The sequence below is a fragment of the Microtus oregoni genome, unplaced genomic scaffold, assembly GCF_018167655.1.
Source record: "Microtus oregoni isolate MIOR12 unplaced genomic scaffold, Mior012 000023F_ref0000262, whole genome shotgun sequence".
Lineage (NCBI taxonomy): Eukaryota > Metazoa > Chordata > Mammalia > Rodentia > Cricetidae > Microtus > Microtus oregoni.
Genome location: NW_024543082.1, coordinates 18,498,047 through 18,504,046, shown reverse-complemented (window position 1 = coordinate 18,504,046; position 6,000 = coordinate 18,498,047).

Genomic DNA, 6,000 nt, shown 5'->3' with positions numbered 1-6,000 from the left:
TATGTGGCTAACATAACAATGAATTTATGGGGATGTGATTTGTTACAGCAATGGAATACCCAGATTAGCATTCCTCCAATCTCAGAAACAGACCATAAACTAACTTCTGTTTCCAGGAAAAATACTAAAAGGTATTATAAAGAACAGTCACTGACCATTCGGGTTGTACATAATTAGGGCACAACAGCTACTCATCTTTAAAAGATACCAACATCCCTACCTTTAAAATGATTATCTGACAAACCCGTCTGGGTGGAACGATGGCTTTTGACATCAGAAAAATTACAGATTTTAGAACAACTGGTATAGGAGCTGCTAAATGCTCAACAAGTTGAAGAATCAACCAATCCTTGGAATTTTCCTATATTTTTCATTAAAAGGAAATGTGGAAAATGGAGAATGTTAATAAATTTAAGAGCCATAAGTAAAGTAATTCAGCCAATGAGTTCTCTACAATCTGGAATTCCCCTGCCTTCTCTATTACCTACAGGATGATCTATTATAACAATTGATTTAAAAGACCATTACTTTACTATACTTTTACAAGAATGGGATAGAGAAAATTTGCCTTTACATTGCCTACTTACAATAATTCTCAGTCCATTAAAAGATATCAGTGGAAAATTCTCCCACAAGGGATGCTAAGCAGCTCCACTCTCTGCCAATATTTTGTACAATAGCCTTTGGAAATAATTTGTAAATAGTTTTCTCAGTCTATAATTTACCATCATATGGATGATATCTTACTAGCTGATTTAAATGTAGATACCTTAAAGAAAATGAAGAAGCAAAGAAAATTTTGCTTTGTTGGGGATTGCAAATTGCTCCTGAAAAATTCCAAAGAGGAGATTCTATTAATTACCTAGGATAGGGTCACAAAAAATTCAGCCACAGAAAGTACAACAGGAGAAATCAATTAAACTCATAAGGATTTTCAAAAACGCGTGGAGATATTAACTGACTATGGCCCATAATCAGCATGACAAGTCAAGAATTGAGTAATTTATTTCAAATCTAGCAAGGTGATAAGGGCTCAAATAGTCCAATAAAATTATCATCTGGAGCCAAGAGAGAATTGATTCTGCTAGAAAAGAAATTACAGGATGCACATGTGGATTGTGTAGGTCCAGAACTCAATTGTGTTCTAGATATTTTACCTTTTACACATTCTCACACAAGATATAATCCACAGAGAAAATAATATCATAGAATGGTTAGTTTTTACTATAGAAAAATTAAAGACCTGTGTAGAAAACATTTCTGATTTGATTCTGAAAGGAAAATTGAAACTACATTAATTAACAGGAATACACCCAGCAGGAATGGTGGTATCTTTTAATAATACTGAATTTTTTTTATGGATAGAAAATGAACATTTGCAAAGAGCTTCCAGAAATTTTTTGGCAGAGTGTAGCAACAAAATTCTCACAAGCAGGAGAATTCAGCTTGTAAAAAGAACTAACTGGATCCTTTTTTTTTTTGGTTTTTCTAGACAGGGTTTCTCTGTGGTTTTGGAGCCTGTCCTGGAACTAGCTCTTGTAGACCAGGCTGGTCTTGAACTCACAGAGATCCGCCTGCCTCTGCTTCCCGAGTGCTGGGATTAAAGGCATGCGCCACCACAGCCCGGCTGGATCCTTCTTCATATTGAATGAGCAACACCAATTTATGGTGCTCCTATGTTCTATACTGATGCAAACAAATCAGGAAAGACAAATTATAAGTCAGGGAATTTAAGTAAAGTGGCTCAAAGTCTTTATGATTCTGTTCAAAAGTCAGAGTTATATGCTATTTCATGGTATTATTAGATTTTCCATAAACTTTTAATATAGTTACTTATTCTGAATAGAAATGCAGGTTAATAGTCTGTCACCTATTACAATCAAACTTAAAGTCATGTTAGGTATGTTTTAAATAGATATATTTTAAATAGACAGGTATTCTTCTAACAAGTCAGTGATCTACAGAATACGGCATTTAAGATGTTTTAATAACATAAATTTGTGTGTGTGTGTGTGTGTGTGTGTGTGTGTGTGTGTGTGTGTGAGAGAGAGAGAGAGAGAGAGAGAGAGAGAGAGAGAGAGAATGAGTCATTTCCACTCCTGGAAGCACCAGTCTACTTCAGAGAAGATGATGGGAATCAACAAAAACTCCATATGGAGTTTACTTTCTTTATAGACAAAGTTAGCCATGGGGCAGGAAACTGTTTTACCTCAATAGCTGATAGTTACTGTTCAAACTGAACAAGCAGGACACAAATGGAAGTGGCTGCCTAACTGTGCCAAGGCAAGGTGGAATTGTCCCCCCAAAAGTCTGTCAGATATTCTAGGCCTGAAGGCTGAAGAAGGATGCCCCAATGTTACAGAGGAACTTTGGGTGTTGAGGCAGTCAGCTGTTTGTGATTTCTCACATTTTTGGAAGTTGCTTGCTTGTACTTCCTGTGTATGCAGGTAATATTATTTCCTTCTCGGGTCTCTGAGGGCGCTAAAGACTTTCCTTGTTATAGTTTTCCTTGTTACCAAATTTGGGAAGGAAACTCACAAAAGAGGTGTAAAGTGTATAAGGTTGAGAGACACAAAAAGATAGTTTTGGGTTAGTAATGTAAGAAGTGAATTAGGTACAAAACTTTGGACTCACCAAGATCAATAATGAAGTATTTTCTCTAAATTTGCCTAATGCAAACGGACTAGATGTTGTTAATGTAATTCTTCCCTGTATATATTTGTATATAGATATTGTACTTATTATATATAGTTTTTCTATGCTAGTAAAACCTTTGCTTTTTATTTAGATAAAAAGGTGAAATATTGTATGATAGTTTTATTTTGTTCTGACAAATAAAGCTTGCTTGGAGTTAGAGGGCAAAGCCAGTCACTAGCTGACCTAAATTAACCATAGAGGCTTAGGGAACTGTAAACAGAGAGGAGACAGGAAGCAGGAAGGCAGAGGAGAGAGAGAACCTTAGCCCTTTAGGACAGGAAAGGTAGATGGAGGAGGCCACTGGTTGACGCTCCCTGTTTCTTTGATCATTTAGGCTCTTACCCTATATCTGAGTCCCGATTTTTTTTCTAAAGATGAATTAGACTAACACTTCAATACATGTCTGTTTAAACACAGAGACGAAGCAGGACATGGAACAATCAAATTGTAGTACAGGTCTGACAACCTTGCCAATTCAATGATTCATTTATATCTTGATTTTTAGAGCAAGAACATCCCAGCAGCATTCTATGTTGCATGAAAATACCAATGCTTTGTACACTTTTCTTGGTCCACTGTTGCATGCAGGACATCAAGAACACCATGTCCCTGGGTAAAGTGCTTCTCAACGGAGAACTCACTGAGGGAATTAATATCTGAGACTTGTCTGCCATCCCCAGAGCTAAGAGTAAACACATCTATAGAGGGCAAGCTGTGTGAGGTATCCCTGGGTCTACCTTAGTCTCTAAGAATTTAAAAAGCATGGTAACTAGTGAGTACCAAATATTTGATCCCAAATCTCAAAAATTTACCAACTCCAACAGTCGATTTCTAACCATCCTTTCAATCCAATGTGTCAGAACCAAGTTTGTACTGTTCTCAAAATAGCATTTTGGCCACTGCTCTGTGGGATCTGAATTCAGCACATTAAGGGCAGGAACTAGGAACTGTTCATTTTCTATCATGTACTCAGGCTGATTGTAAAGAGTAGTCGTGTGTAGATGCTACTGCTAGCAATAACATTAGAGAGGAAAGCACATACATTAGAATGACAGTTTTTTTAGATGTGCAGTGATGCTTCTTGTAGAGGCTATGGAATATTATTTGGGTGAGGGTCAAAAAAGTTAGGTCTAAGAAGGGGCTGATGTTACCTACACTATTGCATCTAAGTTTGTGACTGCTGTTTTTTGAACACCTGGAGGAAATACTACAGAAAATAAAGTTGCTTTATGATTTACGAAAGTAACTGAGTCAACAAGAGAGTGGGATAATTTGCTGTGTGAGCAGCTCTTTCAGGGGTTGTGAAGATCATTTGCATTTTGCCAAATTTTCTCTTACTTTTTGTCATTCAACATAAAACCAGAAGTTTGTGCTTTAAAGTTTGTGTTTCAAAAGCTGTTCCAAGTATACAAAGAATCACTTCTAAGAATGTAGCAAACTCTTTAACTGTGTGCATTGACATGGAAATTTACAATTTTCAGATTAAATGGTACATGATTATGGTAGGATGGTTTGAGATAAAAAGCCTAGCTACTGGATAAGTTATAAACACAAAGCAATAGAGACTGACACTGAACAATGCATTTCTGAATCTGGTTTCTTTCAATTCTTTACTAGAATAAAAACAAGAGTGAGATTCTATGGCAAAGTCTTGTCTAATATTGCTTTTAGTACTGCCAGTTGTGAAGAGATAAAGATCCAAATGCACCGATAAACTATCAAAATAGACATCACTTAAAATCCATGAGGTGTTTTGTAAGATTTTTTTCTAGTTTTATCTATTAAGTATAGATTCCTTTATATGAAAAAAGTAATCACTAGACTGGGAAGATGGCTCAGCCAGTAAAATACTTGCTACATAAGAATGAGGACCTGAGTTCAGATCTCCAGAAACCACATACAAGGCCAGATAGGATGGTATCTATTTGTAATCCCAGTGCTGGGGAGTGAGTGACAGATAGTTGAAATTCATTGCCAGTTAGCTCTAGTCAAATTGACGAGCTTCTGGTTCAGTGAGAAACACTGTGGAAAAACAAAAGGTGGAGAATGACTGAGATAGAAACCTGACCCATGAACATAGTTAGGAGACTGCACACAGAATGTCCACGCATTTACATGAACATTTACATACACCACACACACACACACCAAAAGCAGGAGGAGGAAGAGGAGTAGGGTGGAGAACAATCAGAAGAGTAGAGAATTATGAAGGTCTGCTCGTGACAGCCTTTATTTACTTCAGGTTTGCCTGATATCTTGAGCTTTATGATGGATGACTAAAAGTTTTTCTTTTATACCTCCCAGGTCATTTTAGAAGGACAATGATTCTTGCTTCAACTGTCACAGGAATTCTGGGTAGAGAAAAGGAATGAGTTGTATAAAATGCACCATAAAGAGGCTGCCTCCTTGGTCAGCAGTTCAGCTTCTAAGGGCTCCTTAGACTGTATTCCCTGGATACTTCTTGGTTAAGTTTCTTAAATCCAGGAGCAGTTTGTTCATTCATACTTGTATCTTCAGTCATGGGGGCTTATCTGTTTGGGTCAATAAATACACAACTGACTACAATAACTGTCGTTTGACCTTGGATGGATATCACCAACCACTAAGGGAAAGATTTCTCAATTTTTCTCAGAGACTACAAATGCACCGTTGATACAAACCAAGCCTTTTCATTTGGAATTACAAAAGTTCCTGTTGTTAAAAGTTAGTGATTAAAAGTGGGCTGGGACCCTACAGCCTCCCAGCTATCTAATTTAGAACTTTTCCATTTCTTACTTTACTGCTTAATCTAGACAACAATCACATACCAAAAATGGAAGTTTCCTTCAATTGGTATTCACAATCTTATTTTGCTTAGAACTTTAATATTTTGAAAGAACACATAGCCAGTACTAATGGTGATTGTGTTCCATTGATAGACATCTACAGACTGAAGAATGAGGCCCTGTTCTCCTCTGCTGCTGAAGTGCATCCTGTCACTCATTCTCTCCATAACCTCAGAGAAGTCTTTATTGCTTTCATGTCAGTGAGCATTCTCATCTTACTGTGTCATGATGGGGTGGGGGTGAGGGGGTTCTAAGATATACTACACAGAAGTATTATAATCACAACTTATGAAAAGGGGGCATTTATGCTCGCCATAGGTACTTTTAGCATGAATTTTCCAACCCTAATTTGATCAAAATCTAAACCTAAAGGCTGGAACAATTTAGATTTCTTTCAAGTTTAATTGTTCACTTTGAGAAAAACCTCAAGGTCTTGTGAGAATGGTAGCAGGGCGGAAGGAGAAGCAGGGACCCAGCT